Raw genomic sequence first — 22,116 nt, 5'->3', positions numbered from 1 at the left:
AACGATGCTTCCGTCTTCATTCAATGAATTTTAATCAACATTATTTAAAATCTGTTTCCTGTCACATAATTTCTCTGGGCATAAAAGAAAGTCCAAGATTACCACGAAGGGCTGCAAAATAAATAAATAAATAAATAAATAATAAAAAAACCACAGACGCCTATTAACCTCCTCCAAATTGGAATAAATCCGTAGGAACCTCGGTGTATGGCGTTCCTACTTTCAGCGTATATAAATGCGTACCCTTCACTCGCACGCTTTCTGTTCACTTTTCTATCTAAGTTTCGCTTGCTCTCTCCATCTCGTGTAGCAATCCCATACAGCACAGTTACTATAACAATTGTTATATGAAACTATCATATCTCTAATCAATAATAAACATATTAATAGTAAATATGTAACTTCACACAGGAAAAGTAATACACAGGTATACCCCATACTACTAGATACCCGAAATATACAGGTATACCCCATACCAATCTCCGGGAGGGGACTGCCAAGGGGGAGGTTACCATGAGAAAAAGATTGAATAATCAACGAAAGGATAATGTTCTACGAGTCGGGGCGTGGAATGTCAGAAGGTTGAAGGTTGAACGTGGTAAGGAAACTAGAAAATCTGAAAAGGGAAATGCAAAGGCTCAATCTAGATATAGTAGGGGTCAGTGAAGTGAAGTGGAAGGAAGACAAGGATTTCTGGTCAGATGAGTATCGGGTAATATCAACAGCAGAAGAAAATTGTATAACAGGTGTAGGATTCGTTATGAATAGGAAGGTAGGGCAGAGGGTGTGTTACTGTGAACATTTCAGTGACCGGGTTGTTATAATCAGAATCGACAGCAGACCAACACCGACAACGATAGTTCAGGTATACATGCCGACGTCGCAAGCTGAAGATTGAACAGATAGAGAAAGTGTATGAGGATATTAAAAGGGTAATGCAGTATGTATAGGGGGACGAAAATCTAATAGTCATGGGCGACTGGAATGCAGTTGTAGGGGAAGGAGTAGAAGAAAAGGTTACAGGAGAATATGGGCTTGGAACAAGGAATGAAAGAGGAGAAAGACTAATTGAGTTCTGTAACAAGTTTCAGCTAGTAATAGCGAATACCCTGTTCAAGAATCACAAGAGGAGGAGGTATACTTGGAAAAAGCCGGGAGATACGGGAAGATTTCAATTAGATTACATCATGGTCAGACAGAGATTTCGAAAACAGACACTGGATTGTAAGGCGTACTCAGGAGCGGATATAGACTCAGATCACAATATAGTAGTGATGAAGAGTAGGCTGAAGTTCAAGACATTAGTCAGGAAAAATCAACACGCTAAGAAGTGGGATACGGAAGCTCTAAGGAATGACGAGATACGTTTGAAGTTCTCTAACGCTATAGATACAGCAATAAGGAATAGCGCAGTAGGCAACACAGTTGAAGAGGAATGGACGTCTCTAAAAAGTGCCATCATAGAAGTTGGGAAGGAAAACATAGGTACAAAGAAGGTAGCTGCGAAGAAACCATGGGTAACAGAAGAAATACTTCAGTTGATTGATGAAAGGAGGAAGTACAAACATGTTCCAGGAAAATCAGAAATACAGAAATACATGTCACTGAGGAATGAAATAAATTGGAAGTGCAGGGAAGCTAAGATGAAATGGATGCAGGAAAATTGTGAAGACATCGAAAAAGATATGATTGTCGGAAGGACAGACCCAGCATACAGGAAAGTCAAAACAACCTTTGGTGACATTAAAAGCAACGGTGGTAATATTAAGAGTGCAACGGGAATTCCACTGTTAAATGCAGAGGAGAGAGCAGATAGGTGGAAAGAATACATTGAAAGCCTCTATGAGGGTGAAGATTGGTCTGATGTGATAGAAGAAGAAACAGGAACCGCTTTAGAAGAGATAGGGGATCCAGTATTAGAATCGGAATTTAAAAGAGTTTTGGAGGACTTACGGTCAAATAAGGCAGAAGGGATAGATAACATTCCATCAGAATTTCTAAAATCATTAGGGGAAGTGGCAACAAAACGACTATTCACGTTGGTGTGTAGAATATATGAGTCTGGCGACATACCATCTGACTTTCGGAAAAGCATCATCCACACAATTCCGAAGACGGCAAGAGCTGAGAAGTGTGAGAATTATCGCACAATCAGCTTAACAGCTCATGCATCGAAGCTGCTTACAAGAATAATATACAGAAGAATGGAAAAGAAAATTGAGAATGCGCTAGGTGACGATCAGTTTGGCTTTAGGAAAAGTAAAGGCACGAGAGAGGCAATTCTGACGGCTAATAATGGAAGCAAGGCTAAGGAAAAATTAAGACACTTTCATAGGATTTGTCGACCTGAAGAAAGTGTTCAACTATATAAAATGGTGCAAGCTGTTCAAGATTCTGAAAAAAGTAGGGGTAAGCTATAGGGAGAGACGGGTCGTATACTATAAGTACAACAACCAAGAGGGAATAATAAGAGTGGACGATCAAGAACGAAGTGCTCGTATTAAGAAGGGAGTAAGACAAGGCTGTAGCCTTTCGCCCCTACTCTTCAATCTGTACATCGAGGAAGCAATGATGGAAATAAAAGAAAGGTTCAGGAGTGGAATTAAAATACAAGGTGAAAGAATATCAATGATACGATTCGCTGATGACATTGCTAACCTGAGTGAAAGTGAAGAAGAATTAAATGATCTGCTGAACAGAATGAACAGTCTAATGAGTACACAGTATGTTTTGAGAGTAAATCGGAGAAAGACGAAGGTAATGAGAAGTAGTAGAAATCAGAATAGCGAGAAACTTAACATCAGGATTGATGGTCACGAATTCAATGAAGTTAAGTGATTCTGCTACCTAGGCAGTAAAATAACCAATGACGGACGGAACAAGGAGGACATCAAAAGCAGACTCGCTATGGCAAAAAAGGCATTTCTGGCCAAGAGAAGTCTACTAATATCAAATACCGGCCTTAATTTGAGGAAGAAATTTCTGAGGATGTACGTCTGGAGTACAGCATTGTTACGGCTAAAGAAACATGGACTTCCCCAGGGAAGCGTCCTGGGACCTCTACTGTTCCTGATCTATATAAATGATCTGGGTGACAATCTGAGCAGTTCTCTTAGACTGTTCGCAGATGATGGTGTAATTTACCGTCTAGTAAGGTCATCCGAAGACCAGTATAAGCTGCAAAGCGATTTAGAAAAGATTGCTGTATGGTGTGTCAGGTGGCAGTTGACGCTAAATAACTAAACGTGTGAGATGATCCACATGAGTTCCAAAAGAAATCCGTTGGAATTCGATTACTCGATAAATAGTACAATTCTCAAGGCTGTCAATTCAACTAAGTACCTGGGTGTTAAAATTACGAACAACTTCAGTTGGAAGGACCACATAGATAATATTGTCGGGAAGGCGAGCCAAAGGTTGCGTTTCATTGGCAGGACACTTAGAAGATGCAACAAGTCCACTAAAGAGACAGCTTACACTACACTCGTTCGTCCTCTGTTAGAATATTGCTGCGCGGTGTGGGATCCTTACCAGGTGGGATTGACGGAGGACATCGAGAGGGTGCAAAGAAGGGCAGCTCGTTTTGTATTATCGCGTTATAGGGGAGAGAGTGTGGCAGATATGATACACGAGTTGGGATGGAAGTCATTACAGCATAGACGTTTTTCGTCGCGGCGAGACCTTTTTACGAAATTTCAGTCACCAACTTTCTCTTCCGAATGCGAAAATATTTTGTTGAGCCCAACCTACATAGGTAGGAATGATCATCAAAATAAAATAAGAGAAATAAGAGCTCGAACAGAAAGGTTTAGGTGTTCGTTTTTCCCGCTCGCTGTTCAGGAGTGGAATATTAGAGAGATTGTATGATTGTGGTTCGATGAACCCTCTGCCAAGCACTTAAATGTGAATTGCAGAGTAGTCATGTAGATGTAGATGTAGACTGTGGGAAAACCGAAACAGAAGAGAATCGAAGCATTTGAGATGTGGTGCTATAGACGAATGTTGAAAATTAGGTGGACTGATAAGGTAAGGAATGAGGAGGTTCTACGCAGAATCGGAGAGGAAAGGAATATGTCGAAAACACTGATAAGGAGAAGGGACAGGATGATAGGACATCTGCTAAGACATGAGGGAATGACTTCCATGGTACTAGAGGGAGCTGTAGAGGTCAAAAACTGTAGAGAAAGACAGAGATTGGAATACGTCAAGCAAATAATTGAGGACGTAGGTTGCAAGTGCTACTCTGAAATGAAGTTAGCACAAGGCGGGCCGTATCAAACCAGTCAGTAGACTGATGACAAAAAAAAACAACACGTAAACTAATACACACACACAAAATGGCTCTGAGCACTATGGGACTTAACATCTTAGGTCATCAGTCCCCTAGAACTGAGAACTACTTAAACCTAACTAACCTAAGGACATCACATAACACTTATCCATCACAAGGCAGAGAAAATCCAAGACCCCGCCGGGAATCGAACCCGGAAACCCGGGCGTGGAAAGCGAGAACGCTACCGCACGACCACGAGATGCGGGCCACACACATTTAAGTGAGTTCTTGAACGTGGAACTAAAGTGGCGCACGAGCGTTGCACACGACGTCTCCGAGGTAGCGATGAAGTGGACATTTTCCCATACGACCGTTTCACAAGTGTACCGTGAATCTGGAATCCGGTAACACATGAAATGTCCGCCATCGCTGCGCCCGGAAAAAAATACAAGATCGGGAGCAACGAAGTCTAAAGACAATCGTTCAACGTGACAGAAGTGCAGCCCTTTGCCAAATTGCTGCGTATTTCAGTGCTCGGACATCAAAAAGTCTTAGCGTGCGAACCATTCAGCGAAACATTATCGATATAGGCTTTCGGAACCCTTGATGATTGCATGACACAGAGCTTTACACCTCGCCTGAAACCCTCAACAATGACATTGGACTATGTATGACTGGAAACATGTTGCCTTGTCGGACGAGTCCAGTTTCAAATTGTATCGAGCGGATGGACGTGCATGGGTATGGAGACAACCTCATGAATCGATGGACCCTGCATATGTATGTATGTGTGAGGGTGTGAATTCCTAAGGGATCAACCTGCTGAGGTCATCAGTCCCTAGACTTACACGTTACTTAAACTGAAACTAAATTCTCCTAAGAACAACACATACACCCATGGCCGAGGGCAGACTAAATTCTCCTAAGAACAACACATACACCCATGCCCGAGGGCAGACTCGAACCTCCGGCGGGAAGGGCCGTGCAGTCTGTGAAACGCCGCCCTAAACCGCGCGACAGACCCTGCGTGTCACCGGCGTACCGCTGGAGGCGTGTGCAGTTCAAGTGATATGGGACCTTTGACGCATCTAGATACGTACTTAAGCATCCTGTCTGATCACCTGCGTCCATTCATGTCCATTGTGCGTTTCGACGGAATTAGGCAATTACAGCAGGACAATGCGACACCCTGCACGTCGAGAACAGCTACGAGTGGCTCCAGGGACACCCTACTGAGTTTAAACACTTCCGCTGGCGATCACACTTCCCAGACATGAACATTATTGAGCATATCTGCGAAGCCTTCCAACGTGCTGTTCAGAAGAGATCTCCACCCCTTCGTACTCTTACGGATTTATAGACGGCCTTGTAGGATGCATGGTGTCATTTCCCACCAGCACTGCTTCAAACTTTGGTCGCGTGCATGGCACGTCGTGTTGCGGCGCTTCCTCGTAGTCGCAGAGGCTCTCTTCCAGGAAATATAGCTCGTGACGTGGGCCACGCTTTGTCCGTTCCCAAGCTGTCCCATATATATAATATATGGTGCACATCACTAGCTGTACTTACCTGAATAGGCACACACATTACGGCGGCTGAACGTTACTACACTGCTAACTCACCATCCCTCACCACAACATAGCTTCTGATTTGTGATGACAGCTGTGGGTACTACTGAATACTTTAATAGTTCAACAAACAATCAATTCTTAAAGGAAATATTCCAAATATGGCTAAGTACAGTGCTCTTTACCAATCAATTACAGCACGAAAGGCTTTATAATTATGACTAACATTTTTTTTAATCAAAATCCAGTTCTTGAAAGTACTGAACAGTAATGAAGCTATTGCCGTTGAACGGACGTCCTGACCGTTTGCGAAATATATAAAATGTCTACTCGGTAATGAGTAACATCTGGCAACGATGATAATACTCTTATATCTAGGTGTAAGTCATTCAAGAGTTTTGTTGGATATGCTGGTATCAGACGCCATACCTATTAGACTTTAACGTGAGTGCTTTAAGAGATGTCGCAAGGTTTGCTCACAGTAATCTGCAACATCTTTCGGCAGACTGGCTCCATTCATCGTTTATCTTCCCCTCTGCTGTAGAGACGCCGTCAAAAGACGGTTGGGGAAGGGAGGGAGACTCGTGTAGAGACTGCGAAGGGAAGCGAACATCCTGAAAGGGCCTCACAGATGTGTATCCAGAGGATTCGCAGGCAATCCGAGGGAATCCTCAGCCCTCAGACTCCTCGAAATCGCCTAGTGCGGTGCCGAAAATACGTCTTGCCGGAAGACATTTGAGATGCGTAGAGGATAAGTGAACAGCAGTACGGGAAGCATAGAGACCTCACCACGAATACTATTCCTTCCAAGGTTAATGCCGAGAAAGGTAAGTTCACATTCAGTTCATCATTATATTTTTTAACAACGCTCAGAAGTTGTTGCTTACAGCTTTTTCAAATGTGGACTTCTCCAAGCTGGAGGTGGCTTTAGTTTCACATTCGCATTAATGAAATAAAAATACACAAAATATGTAGGAATATAGTATTATAGTTAAACTGAGACGTCAGATATGGTATATCGTAATTACAGTTAAGTATAAGTCTGTTTCAGTTTTATTCTTCTACCATTGCGACGCATTACATGGAGACTGTCCCACATATCGTCTTGATGTTATCAGAATCTACTCTCAAGTACGGCCACATCACCTACAATCAACATCCGCAGCAAAGAGAACAAGTACACACAGGCGTGGCCTCTGCCGGTCACTTTGGCTGTCAACATGTGCCACCTCTGCTACTCTGCGCGCGAGACTTTAAAAAGAATTTCCATTGACTGCGCGAACATTCGGCAGTTTGCAAAAAAAAAATCAGAGGAAAGTACGTCAATTTGGATACGACGTCGATTTTCCCATAAAATTTTTCAAGATGATAAACGCTGCTTCGAAAAAAAAGTTACACGATAGAAAATCGTAGAGCCGATGTATCACTTTCGAAATGAGCCATTCCAAAACAGTTGGAAATTGTGGAAGATAATTCTCATGGCAATGTCCTGCATCGAGGTGCGAACTGCAAAAGAGGCACAGGAAAGTCACAGGAACAGAACTTCTGATGTTTCATGAGGAGGTATAATCAAGGTCAATCTTAATGTTCTTCTTGTTCCTCTCTGGTGCAATTTGTAATTCTACTTAGAAATTTCATTTTCGCAACTTGATTCCTGATCACATCCTTTTGCCCGTAAACAGCATTTCAGATCCACAGACTATATATAGTATGTACTGCCATTAATTTGTAGTCCGCATCTCGTGGTCGTGGGGTAGTGTTCTCGCTTCCCACGCCCGGGTTCCCGGGTTCGATTCCCGGCGGGCTCACGGATTTTCTCTGCCTCGTGATGGCTGGGTGTTGTGTGTTGTGCTTAGGTTAGTTAGGTTTAAGTAGATGTAAGTTCTAGGGAACTGATGACCATAGATGTTAAGTCCCATAGTGCTCAGAGCCATTTGGACCATGAATTTGTAAAATACTTTCACGGCCATTTTCGGCATATTTGTTATTCCACACACTGTATTAAATTTTAGGGTCTTTCATGAATGTCGCTATTAAATTCTTAATGCAATATTTTCAATTTTCATGGTTCTCATTGTAAAGTTTCAAAACCTCTTCAACCGAATTTTGTGATGATTTTTGCTTCAACGTTCTTTGTCTGCGTTACTGGACGTAACACTGTTATCTGCCCTATGACTTCTCCATTGATGATAAACTACTGACCATTAAAATTGCTACACCAAGAAGAAATGCATATGATAAACGGGTATTTATTGAACAGATATATTATACTAGAACTCACATGTGTTTACATTGCCACGCAATTTGGGTGCATAGATCCTGAGAAATCAGTACCCAGAACAACCACCTCTCTTCGTAATAACAGCCTTGATACGCCTGGGCATTGAGTCAAACAGAGCTTGGATGGCGTGTGCAGGCTCAGCTGCCCATGCAACTTCAACACGATACCATAGTTCATCAAGAGTAGTGACTATCGTATTGTGACGAGCCAGTTGCTTGGCCACCATTGACCAGACGTTTTCAGTTGGTGAGAGATCTGGAGAATGCACTGGCCAGGGCAGCAGTCGAACATTTTCTGTATCCGGAAAGGCCCGTACAGGACCTGCAACATGCGGTCGTGTTTTATCCTTCTGATGTGTAGGGTTTCGCAAGGATCGAATGAAAGGTAGAGTCACGGGTCGCAACACATCTAAAATGTAACGTCCACTGTTCAAAGTGCCATCAATGCGAACAAGACGTCACCGAGACGTGTAACCAATGGCACCCCATACCATCACGCAGGGTGATACGCCAGTATGGCTATGACGAATGCACGTTTGCAATGTGCGTTCACCGCAATGTCGCCAAACACGGATACGACCATCATGATGCTATAAACAGAACCTGTATCCATCCGAAAAAATTACGTTTTGCCATTCGTGCACCGAGGTTCGTCGTTGAGTACACCATCGCAGGCGCTCCTGTCTGTGATGCAGCGTCAAGGTAACCGCAGCCATGGTCTTCGAGCTGATAGTCCTTGCTGCTGCAAACGTCGTTGAACTGTTCGTGCAGATGGTTGTTGTCTTACAAACGTCCCCATCTGCTGACTCAGGGATCGAGACGTGGCTGCACGAGCCGTTACAACCATTCGGATAAGATGCCTGTCATCTCGACTGCTAGTGATACGAGGCCATTAGGGATCCAACACGGCGTTCCGTATTACCCTCCTGAACCCACCGATTCCATATTCTGCTAACGGTCATCGGAACGCGAGCAGCAATGCCGCGATACGATAAAACGCAACCACGATAGGGTACAATCCGACCTTTATCAAAGTCGGAAACGTGATGGTACGCATTTCTCCTCCTTACACGAGGCATCACAACTACGCTTCACCAGGCAACGCCGGCCAAATGCTGTTTGTGTATGAGAAACCTTCCTTATGTCAGCACTTTGTAGGTGTCACCACCGGCGCTAACCATGTGTGAATGCTCAGAAAAGCTAATCATTTGCGTATCACTGCATCTTCGTCGTACCAGTTAAATTTCGCGTCTGGAACACGTCAACTTCGTGGTATAGCAATTTTAAGGGCCAGTAGTGTGTTTTTCATTGCTAGCTCGGAAACGAGGTAGAGAATAAAGTACATAACACATTAATGGTAGCAAATCACTCAGATAGTGCAGTCAGTTAATCAATGAAATGGTAATGTCACTGGCGGTCGTACTTTACGACAACTAGCAGCTGGAACCCCTGGTACCTAGTGTCCACCGCGCCGGGCTATTACGCTCGCTCTCCCCAGCGCCCCCCAGCCACCCCTCCGTCCGCCGCCAGTTGAGGCTCAGGTGCGCCTGTGGCTGCTGGGCAGCTTGGGTCGATATCACTGACACTGTGGCCGGCCAGCGGACACCCCACACCACACCACGCAATGCCATGCCACCCTACCCGAGTACGTGGTCGTGTAGTCAGCACCAGGCTCAGCGAACGCCATCTGTCTCAGCTGCTGGAGGCTTTTCAAGTAAAGCTCTCCATCGAATAGTTCCATCCATCGAATGAGGACGTGACTTCACAGGATAACTGGGGTGAAGCTGATTAATGGTGTACTGGGTATATAGCCGAACTGAACTGTTATTGAACGTAGAGTTTCAAGTCTCCTGGGGGTAATAAAATTTCTATCTCACATTCTAATAATCCATTGGGTAAGCATTTGTATGAGTTTGTGTGCATCCAAACGAATGTCAGTTACCGGACTGCACATTGCTAGGTAAGTGTATACAGGGTGGTCTATTCATAGTGGCCTGGCCAAATATCTCACGAAATTAGCATCAAACAAAAAACTACAAAGAACGAGTTTGAAGGGGAAAACCAGATGGCGCTATGGTTTGCCCGCTAGATGGCACTGTCATAGGTCAAACGGATATCAACTAAAGTTTTTACAACAGGAACCCCCATATTTTATTACATATTTGTGTAGTACGTATAGACATATGAATATTTTAGTTGGACCACTTTTTTCGCTTTGTGATAGATGGCGCTGTAATAGTCAAAAGCGCATAAGTACGTGGTATCACGTAACTTGCTGCCAGTGCGGACGGTATTTGCTTCGTGATACATTACCCGTGTTAAAATGGGCCCTTTACCAATTGCGAAAAAGGTCAATATTTTGTTGATGTATGGGTTTTGTGATCAAAATGCCCAACGGTCGGTATCCTGGACGACATCACCCAAGTTTTCAGCTCGTTCTTTAAGGAAATAGGAAGTGTTCAGCCAAATGTGAAACGTCAACCACGACCTGTAACAAATGATGATGCCCAAGTAGGTGTTTAAGTTGCTGTCGCGGCTAATGCGCACATCAGTAACAGGCAAATTGCTCGAGAATCGGGAATCTCAAAAACGTCGGTGTAGAGAATGCTACATCAACATTGATTACACACTTACAAAATTTCTTTTCACCAGGAATTGCATGGCGACGACTTTGGACGTCGTGTACAGTACTGCCACTGGGCAGAAGAGAAATTACGGGACGATGACAGATCTTTTGCACGTGTTCTATTTGGCAACGAAGCGTCATTCACCAACAGCGGTAACGTAAACTATTGGGCAACGGAAAATCGACGATGGCTGCTACAAGAGCAACATCAGCGACCTGGTTAATGTATGTTGCGGCATTATGGGAGGAAGGGTAATTGGCCCCCATTTTATCGGTGGCAATCTAAATGGTGCAATGTATGCTCATTTCCTACGTAATGTTCTACTGAGGTTACTACAAGATGTTTCACTGCATGACAGAATGGTGATGTACTTCCAACATGATGCATCTCCGGCACATAGCTCGCGGTTGAAAGGGTATTGAATAGCACAATACAGGTGGATTGGTCGTCGAAGCACCGTACCATGGCCCGCACGTTCACCGGATTTTATAACCTCGGATTTCTTTCTGTGGGGAATGTTGAAGGATATTTGCTATCGTGATCCACCGACAACGCCTGACAACATGCGGCAGCGCATTGTCAATGGATCTGCGAACATTAGGGAAGGCGAACTACTCTCTGTTGAGAGGAATGTCGTTACACGTGTTGCCAAATTCACTGAGGTTGACGTACATCATTTTGAGCTTTTATTGCATTAATGTGGTATTGACAGGTAATCACGCTGTAACAGCATGCGTTCTCTGAAATGATAAGTTCACAAAGGTACATGTATCACATTGGAACAACCGAAATAAAATGTTCAAACGTACCTACGTTCTGTATTTTGATTTGAAAAACCTACCTGTTACCAAGTGTTCGTCTAAAATTGTGGGCCATATGTTTCTGACTATTAAGCGCCATCTATCACTAAGCGGAAAAAGTGGTCCAACTAAAACATTCATATTTCTTTACGTACTACACGAATATGTAATAAAAAATGTGGATTCTAGTTTAAAAAAACGCTGTTGATATCCGTTTGATCTATGGCAGTGCCATCTAGCGGACCAACCATAACGCCATCTGGTTTCCCCCTTCAAGCTAGACAAGTTTCGTTCTTTGTAGTTTTTTCGCTTGACGCTTATTTCGTGAGTATGTGGTCCGGTCACGATTAATGTACCACCCTCTATAGGCGGTCCTCTGTAGTTAACGTTTAGTCATGTTCATAGCACATTTGTTTTGTTTACACGTATTGGGGCCTCATATGAACGTTCCCTGTCGTTTTTGTAGTTAGTACGTGTTTTGTTTACAAAAATTATAAACAAATACTGTAATGCTAATAGCTACTTTCATACTGTAAGAAGCATCAGTTTGCATATTGTTAAAATGCAAAATGTCTTTGCAAGTATGATTACCAAATGCCCTTGCGAAAGAGCGGTTAGATGTTAATTTAATGCAATATTCTATTAACGATAGACGATTACAATAAGTTTGTGATTGACGTTTCAGCTACTCGTGTGGTAGGGCTTAGCTACTAGTCAATCGCAGGCACCACGTGCTCTCTGTGCTGGATCTTTGGTTAGTGCATGCACGGCTTAGCAAGTAGGTCTCACTGCGTGTAGTGAACACTGCCCTCGCCCCCCCCCCCCCCCCCCCCCGCCACAGTCTGTTAGACAGTTGTTCTGCTGAAGCTACAGCAGCACTGTTACATGGCTGTCGCTGGCGGACATCGCTGTAGGATGTGGAATAAGTGGTGAACAAGTGTGTTCCAATCTGATGTTGTCTGTAAAGTAGCACTGTTACTAAATTATCACTTTCATGCGGTTCTCCCAAAAGCTGTTGAACCTACCCTGTTGCTCTGTCCTATATGCAGAAATGCAACGTTTTGTCACATGTTCTTAAACGAAATATTGCATTCGTCTTACTTTAGAACACAAACCCTCAAATAAACATAACTAAATAGTTTGTATCGAGGAAGAAATCGACGTTTTCCTTCGAGCAAAGTACGCCATAAACAGTATTTAGCTGGGCTGATCCAATAGGCAGTGTACATACCCAGCGTACATACCCTGGGTATGTACACTTGTAACGTAGCACGTTATAACGAGATAACATTCGATGCAATAAGGCACGCAGCCATGTAGCTTCAGGATGGCTACGTTTCTTTCTTTTTTTCTTTTTCTTTATTTTTTTTTCGCTCTGACTCGCAGCGCAGCGTTACCAGCCGTCAGAACGGTCACAAGTAACATTCAGTCGGTACGCCAATTCATACCCCCTACGAATCTAAATAAACAACAGCAATTATCATCCGATATTGTTCAAACTTCGTAGGCAGTCCTTTGTTATTAAGGAAGGGATCCGGTGAAAACTTCAGATTTTTTATCTACGAGGTGATCAAAAAATCAGTATAAATTTGAAAACTGAATAAATCACGGAATAATGTAGATAGAGAGGTACAAATTGACACACATGCTTGGAATGACATGGGATTTTATTGGAATAAAAAAAATACAAAAGTTAAAAAAATGTCCCACAGGTGGCGCTTCATCTGATCAGAATAGCAATAATTAGCATAACAAAGTAAGACAAAGCAAAGATGATGTTCTTCACAGGAAATGCTCAGTATGTCTACCATCATCCCTCAACATGTCGAGGGATAATGGTATGAACAGCACTGTAAAGCATGTCCGGTGTTATGGTGAGACATTGGCGTCCGATGTTGTGTTTCAGCATCCCTAGAGATGTCTGTCGATCACGATACACTTGCGACTTCAGGTAACCCCAAAGCCAACAATTGCACGGACTGAGGTCTGGGGACCTGGGGGGCCAAGCATGACGAAAGTGGCGGTTGAGCACACGATCATCACCAAACGACGCGCGCAAGAGATCTTTAACGCGTCTAGCAATATGGGGTGGAGCGCCATCCTGCATAAACATCGTACGTTTCAGCAGGTGTTTATCAGCCAGGCTGGGGATGAAGCGATTCTTTAACATATCGGCGTTCCTCTCACCCGTCACGGTAGCAGTTACTGACGTTTTGCTGTCCAGCGTCATCTGTCGGGCATTCTTTTTTTTTTTGTTCTAATAAAACTCCATGTCATTCCAAACATGTGTGTCAATTTTTTTCAAATTATACTGACTTTTTCATCACCCGGTATTATAGTTACAGAATTGCGAAAATTACTTAAATATCCTAAAACTGACATATTTTAAAACTTAGTTAGGAACAAGAACAGATTGTGTTTTATTAGCATCTGAAGTCATAACAAAGCTCACAGCATATAAAATCAATTAATTGGAATTTTCTTTTCAAAACTTTAATTACTCTACGTTATGTAGTATGAAAATCATTCAAAATTATTATTTGCTTATTTGTTTGTTGTGTGAATACATGGGAATGAACGAGATAGTGTGTGTGGGACATTAATTAAAACTTGATGCTAATTTATGTAAAACTTGCACCGTGGGAAAATTGTGCCGCGAGAATGATCTGGAAGGATCATTCTGATTGGTCATTCAGATCAGTAGCTAATTAGAATTAAGCGGTTCCTGCGTGCAGATAGATAGGCAGAGATGAGAGGAGCATCGAGAGAGCCGCTCGCTAACCTGTTTACGGGTAACACCATGACAGATGTCTCCGTCAAAATAGTATGTAAAGTGAAGAAATAGGGAGTTCATTGTGTTTAGAACGTGTCGTGACTGAAACAGCTTAAGTTGTGAACATTATAAGAAAGTGTGATGTTTCGGAATCAATTAGTTGAAGTTTTATAAGCGTGTAATCTTTTGGTCGTAGAGACACTTCCGCATGGCATATTCCGTGTACTTTACGGAATACTTTGGCGAGCACTTCTAACATAGAAGACCACTGAAACTACCGAATGTTCAAATCGCTAATAGTGGTTAGTCTGTTAGATCGCAAAATTAATCGGGTTGGACTGGAAGGAATTCTGGCTGCTTTTAAGTATGAAATACGTTGGATAAGCAGTGAACTTGCAGTGATAGATAGATGTGTGTGATGTCCTTAGGTTAGTTAGGTTTAAGTAGTTCTAGGGGACTGATGACCTCAAATGTTAAGTCCCACAGTGCTCAGAGCCATTTGAGTCGTTTTTTGGAACGATAAAGCATTTGCATTATTAAATGCGCACTTTAGAGCCATTTCATGTGCTTCCTTATGAATAAAAAGATGTTAATAGAATTTTCAAATGCTTACTACAATTAAACTGCATTCTCCTATTGTTAAAATGAACTTACAGGGACTGATTTGCAACTGGAGTTACGCGGCCTCTGTGTGGTAGGTATCAGGTAGTGGTTTCATCAACGCTGCTTTATACTGCCTAGCGCGTATCTACTACTGCAGTGTGAAGGGACGTAGGAAGGAAGAAATATAGAGGTAGGTGAACTGTTCGATGAAAGTGAATGAGAGAGGGTAAGGAGAAGAAAGGACGACCGACCGACCGCGCCCCGCCGCACACTGTGGAGCTAAATCAGTATGATTGCCTCATTAACAGTGTGTTGGCCCGCCACTGGAACGCCATAAAGCAGCGATCTCGCTTGGCGTGGATGCATCACGTCCGTGGTAGGTTTCAGGAGGTATGTGATCCCAGATGACTATACACAGGTCATGAGGTTTCTGTAACTTACAAGCCGGTGGTTTGCGGGAGGTTATCTGGCACCCGATACTGCCACAGAGGTGTTCTATCGGGTACATAACTGGCGAATTTAATTGTCAAAATGTCAAGGTAAGTTCACCATCAGACTCCTAGCGCCACTGTAGCGAGAGGCTCTATGACGTCGACAGTTCACCTGCTGGATGATGCTATTATCGATGGGGAAGTAATAGAGCATGAAGGGTTGTTGGTGGTTCATTATAATGTTCACGTACCTTTGATTACTTCCACAGACCCACAGAAGCCCAGGTCAATTTTTCCCTTGGCGCAACACTTCCCACTGAAACCTTCCTGTCCACATACGACCTTCTGAGTTACGTGCTCTTCGTGACTTACAACAACTGCTCAGGCCAGTAAGAACGCCAGATCAGTGGAACACAATGGGACATGATCAAACAGAAGTTTACGCTCTCTCCAGGCCTTGCGAGAACCATAGCCTAGATGCAACAAAAGGAGCAAGATGGTTATGACAGTCAATCTCAGGAGGCCATTCGACACCTTACTTTCATTTTCACGCGAGAGGACATGCCCTTGTTGCCGCCAAAGTGGGTACACGGTGTACTGATGCGACTGTTCTGGCACTCGTTACTGGGACGTATGTATGTTATTTGGTCTGAATTTGTTATCATGTACTACTATAAGGATGAGGTACCTGTTCCCCCTGTTTTCACTATATGAGCTCGTCCTTGAGGGTGTTGCATTTTTTTCCACAACATAGAGATAATCGAAGTTACTTTCACGTGGCTCGATGTGTAATTCTTTTAGGATATAGCCGTAAGCCACTGCTGGAAAGCTTTGTAACTTTACAGGAAGTGTAAGTAGTATACTTGGGCAGACTTGTATGTGGCACCAGAATAGCATGAGAATATTAATAAATTAAAATGAAACTAGTTTACTATAAACGATGAATGTTTCTGATAGGCTCGACAATGCGGATCGCTGACTGTGCGAGGTCGGAGAGCCAAAGGTGGTGGTTGGTCGGAGTGAGAGAGCTCTTGGCGCACAGTTGTAGGTAGCTGTCTGTGAGGGAAACAAGATGGAGCACGCAGTTTTTGTGCTGTGCTGTGTGAAGCCACCAAGAGTTAGACTGATTTCGGTATATCATTATTGTCGAACATGGAAGCAGAGGTTTTTATGCAACCAAGAAAAGATGTTAAATAATAATTATTTCTGTTTTTGCCAGCGTGTGAGTACAGATCAGTTAGCTGATTATTTGTAATTGTTTAGTAGCCCCAGAATATACGTAAACTGTGAGAGACCCTGCAATACCCGTAGGACAGGACAGGTGGTTTAAGTTGTGGAATGGGGCCAAAATAAGCGGCTGTCAGTTACACTCGAACGTACAACCTTTTATTTGGTCAAACATTATAAGAGCCAAAGATTTTTTTTTAAAAGACACAGATTAAGTGCAAGACCATTTTAATTTAAAAACGGCTAAAAGGCAATAACTAAATGCTCAAACAAAATCAGAAATTTAAAAGGCAAAGCCGTATCTTACAACAGGTCCTTAATTAGGCTGAAGGCCCAAAGAATCTGACACCTTAAGAGCAAACAAATTCAAAATCAGCTGAAGGCCTAACACTTAAGACTCAATAACATTAATTTTAAAAATGCCAAAGGCTTTACGTAAAACAGTTCTCAAATTAGGCTGACGGCCCAAACCATCTGATGCCTTGAGGGCAAAACTACCTTAATCTAAAGATCGGCTTGCCGGCCGGTGTGGCCACGCGGTTCTAGGCGCTTCAGTCTAGAACCGCGTGACCGCTACGGTCGTAGGTTCGAATCCTGTCTCGGGCATGGATATGTGTGATGTCATTAGGTTAGTTAGGTTTAATCAGTTCTAAGTTCTACGCTACTGATGACCTCAGAAGTTAAGTTGCATAGTGCTCAGAGCCATTTAAACATCGGCTTGAAACCATAAAAGTACAAACAACAAGAACAAGCAAGAAAAGGCAGTACATCCTAGGGCGCTCAGAAGTTACGAGGGTTGGCCTGGAATTCAAACACTAAAGCTCGCTTAGATGAGACAGGTAGTCTGCCCAACGATTGTCGATCTGACAACAACCCAACCGACGGACATTCAACAGACCCATCGACAAGAGAATCTCCACTTCACCCGACCAGCACACAACAGGGACTTCAATGGAACAACGTAGAACGTATTGGCGCCTACAACCAATTATACATTGACTGTCAGACTACACACCGTACTGGATAGCGACAACACAATGAGGAAAATGCACTGCCTTAATTTACGTCAATAGCCAGGGCACGTAACCGGAACGTTTACCGGTCACAAGACAGGGTATGTAACCGGAACGTTAACGGTCGCAAGGCAGAAGGCTCCGCTGGTGCGCTTCAGTTCAAATGACTAAGTACAGCCGACAACAAACTCCAAACGACACAGTGCGAACAGTCGTGACTTTCTGGTAGATTAAGACAAAACTCAACTTTCATGTCCAGGATCGGTGAGCCACGAACCGCGTAGCAATGGGAACAGCACCACACACTGCGACACTGCGTAGAGGACGCCAGCGGGCCTGGCCAAACTACGGGCCAGCGAGATTTCCTCGCTGCTCCATGCCAACCGACCAACTCCCAGGCACGGAAACGGTGAAAGGACCAAATATACGTCTTCCGATGAGACGAACAATCGAACGGCCGACCAACGGTCATCCCGCTATGATCGCCCTGCGTCGGACAGTTCATGTGTCATGCCAGTAGACGGCGAGCATCGGCTGTCGGCGCCTCACCGGCGCTCCGTCCCCGACTCCACTGCTGCTGCGGCCCGACTGCACTGCTGGTCCGTCTCCAACTGCCTGCCAGACACACGACGACCCGGAAATACTATCAGTCGCTTTATAGGTGGTACGACAGTGCGCTTATCGATACGCGCTGCTGCTGCCGCTCAAGGGTAAGTACGGCAGGACGTTAGGGACGCCAGTAAATGGAATAAGAAAACGAGGCGGCAGTACAGTAATAGAAGATGACAGACATTAAATGGCATGAACACGAGCCGTCCACGGCTCAAACTGTTTCATAAAAAGGCTAGTTATATGTTTCACTTCAGTAATGCGTGTAAGATTTGTTAACATAGTTGTATGTAGTCTAATGATCTGCATTTATACTGGTTTAATGAAGCTGGATAACACTCGCTGTTTAACTCTCATTGTTTGAGAATCAGTTGTGAGTAACGTAACTTCAATTTTGAGATGTTTTTGAAACGCCAAACTTAACTTGCAATATAATTTTGCTAAATAAATCTCAGTCGTAGCAATTCACCATGATCAGTCCCGCCTTCCTGTCCAGGTCATATATTTTCTCTAATGTCCTCGTTCATCAGCCAAATGAATTTCATGTGCATTTGAAGTATTATAGCTAGCACAGCACACTGCTGAGCCTGTAGCTAGCATATTTTTTTATTTTTTTGAGAGACCAGAATATATCGCGTTACTCTGTTGCTGCTCTAGAGGTAAGACAATTTATTTTACATGCTATGTGCACAGGGAAAAGTTATGAGTTTGGAAAAGTTCAATGCTCTGAGCACTATGGGACTTAACATCTGAGGTCATCAGTCCCCTAGAACTTAGAACTACTTAAACCTAACTAACCTACGTACATCACACACATCCATGGCCGAAGCAGGATTCGAACCTGCGGCCGTAGTGGTCGCGCGGTTCCAGACTGAAGCGCCTAGAACCGCTCGGCCACACTGGCCGGCTTTGGAACAGGGTCAGATGATTCATTCAGTAAGGGGGGGGGGTCTGAATGTATTTTGCAGGTACTGTATTCCTTTATTGGTATTGGGAGCGGCATTGTCCAATCTATTCGTCTAAAGTTTTGCTAACAATAACACAGAGTAAGCACACCACTTGCACTTACAATACGCAAACGGCAATTTGAATTCAGTTCTTATTCTACAGTTCAGACAGTCATTCAATGTAATCGTAATTTTTCTCTTTCTTTTTATTAAAGAACGTTACACCTTTTTTTTGTTTTCTTTTTCTTTCTTCTTCTTTTTTTTATTTTTTCCTGTTTTCACTACATGAGGTCGTTCTTGAGGATGTTGCATTTTTTCCACAGTGTAGAGATAATCGAAGTTACGTTCACGTGGCTCTGTGTGTGAGTCGTCTAGGATATTGTGGTAAGCCACTGTTGGAAAACTTGGTAACTTTACAGGAAGAAAGATTAGATACTGCACAGGCCGACCGCATATGGCTGAATGGAGCAGACCATTGACAATGTTAAATCAATAAGAGGCAGCAATGACTTTATAATGACACTACGAGAATGCCGTATGTTTCATTTGTCCACTCACGAGCAAATTTATTTAAAGGAAATCTCTCATGGACCTATTAATAAAAATATGTAAAACACCTGAAAAACCAAGATAATAGAAACCACTTCCCCCTTAGCCAATATATCGCTAAGAAACGACTACAAATGTTGAACAAATTACAGAACTTGGGACATATGAGGGTGAGACTACAGTAATACGTTGGCTGAATATATTTGACGGCTGTTTTGGCAACTAAGACGGCGTGTGGAATATAGCGCAAGTATTTTGGGTGCGACTGCTGAAACCATCACAAACCCTGTTAATTTAGCAATACCTGATTCTCTTATTCGTTGATGAATATTGGCCGGAATAAAGAGGGGCCCCTCTCCTAGTTCTAGAAAAGTGGCCTTCTGACATTTAAGTTTGGAAAAGGCATGGAGAATACTGGTTAAAAAAGTGAGAGAATCAAATCCAAGAAAGAGCAGTTGTAGATGAACTACCCACTGAAAATCAAAACAATGAGGAAACCGCAGGCAAACCTGTTTCAAAAGAAAAGGAAATTTTAACCCTATTTCTGCCATAAGGGCCGCGTTCCTAGGTGGCAGCAAAAACAATAAGAGTTTATCATTTCCTTCCAAACATGAAGGCACAGTTCAGTTTTTAAAAAATGAAGACTGCCAATGTGACGATGTGCTATCTAACGGGTCACGAATCATATGTGGACTATTTGGGATTGGTAAATGATGGTTTTATATAACTGAATGTGATGGTTCAGACACTTTGGATTATGTGATATGGGATCGTAGTAGACAGTGCTCAATAACAACTGATCACAGGTACTTGTTGTAGGATAAGACAGACCATGAAACAGAGAAAGACAGAGAATATGACACAAAATGAATAAAGTCACAATTTTATTGAAGGAACATGAAGAATCGAAAACCACTCGCACACGTCATCCAGGAGCTGAAATCAGTACAAGTCAGAGTGGGCAAACATGGGAAATTGGTATTGGCTCTGATACGAAAACGAAGGCAGCCGGTGAGAACATGTACGTCGCAGGGGGTTGAAATACTAAGACATTGAACTGTATTTTCAGGGATTGGCAGCTGCTTCAGCAGATCCTTTTGTTGGACGATTCATAAATGGGTCCATTAACCACGTAAATTGTGAAATGAAAGTAGAGACCCAACTGAAGAAGTTTAGCCGTTGGATTCTACGGTACGGTTTCCTTCTGTTGGAAATGGGCAGGTCCTGCAGTGTGAGCGCTGAATAGGAAAACAGAGAAACTGAATTGTACCACTACGAAGGCAATTACGAAGCTTGTAATGTGTGACGGTCGTGATATTCCTAGCATTAGCACTTCTGTAATTATTATTATTTGTATTTTCTTATTCGACCCTCTAAATTTATTGTCTTTATATTCACATGCATGAAGCACATAAATTGATATGAGTTTACAGTCGTGTAAGAACACTGTTGACCCCCAACTTAGATTCCTAAACAGAAAGTGATATATGGGAACAAACTACATTAAGCAAGCAACAACGAAAAGACACTGCATGTTACTATCGAAGTACATACTGTATTTACAAAGTCGCACCGGGACTGCGGAGTACTCGATCCTTTGTCTTATACGTGGGTGCTGCGCACAATAAGTAATTACTGTTGATCATTCATGGTTGCACACAGATGCATTGCTCCATTTTATTGCACTAGCGGGTTTAATCGCTCACAGACACTCGTCAGGTGGTTGCATACAATGGAAAACAAAATAAGACACAATGTGTTATCACAAAAAGACGTCTGTATAGTACCACTCCTATACAACCAACTGAGTACTTCCAATGTCATCAATGCACAAGGCAGCCTCTCCAGTTAACTTAACGCATATAGTGTCTAGCAGTGCAGTGGCTAAGCACTTGACAATGCTGATGTAACACGTGCTCCTCAGTACAGAATACATCGTCCAAGATATTAGACAGGTAAGAAGCGCCAGGCAGTAGCTATAAATGTTGTACAACAAAAGTAAAACTCGACCTAAGGTAGGTTAATATTGTTGACCCAGAATGTGAAAGGAAAAGTGGAATGTGGGAAGACGTAAATTATTTTGTGTAAACCCTCTGGTCATAGCCGATTACAACATTGAACATTGTATAAACTAAAAAAGACATTTTACATATCTAGATTGGTTGATTGGTTGGTTTAAAAGAGGGGGGAAGGGACCAAACTACGAGGTCCCTTGTTCCGAATAAAACAATGCCACAAGGGTGAGAATGAAACGAAAGAGACTGAGAACACAAAACGGAATTAAAGGAAAATCCACAAGTACGACGGAAGGATAACAAACACTTAAATGAGCAAAAGGGGAGAAGAAAAGAACAGAAACGCAAGAATAAAACGACAAAGCAGACTACCATGGCTGCAACACATTAAAACCTCCACCCTA

The sequence above is a fragment of the Schistocerca gregaria genome, chromosome 4 (genome assembly GCF_023897955.1).
Source record: "Schistocerca gregaria isolate iqSchGreg1 chromosome 4, iqSchGreg1.2, whole genome shotgun sequence".
Taxonomy (NCBI): Eukaryota; Metazoa; Arthropoda; class Insecta; order Orthoptera; family Acrididae; genus Schistocerca; species Schistocerca gregaria.
This window is presented reverse-complemented; position numbering follows the sequence as displayed.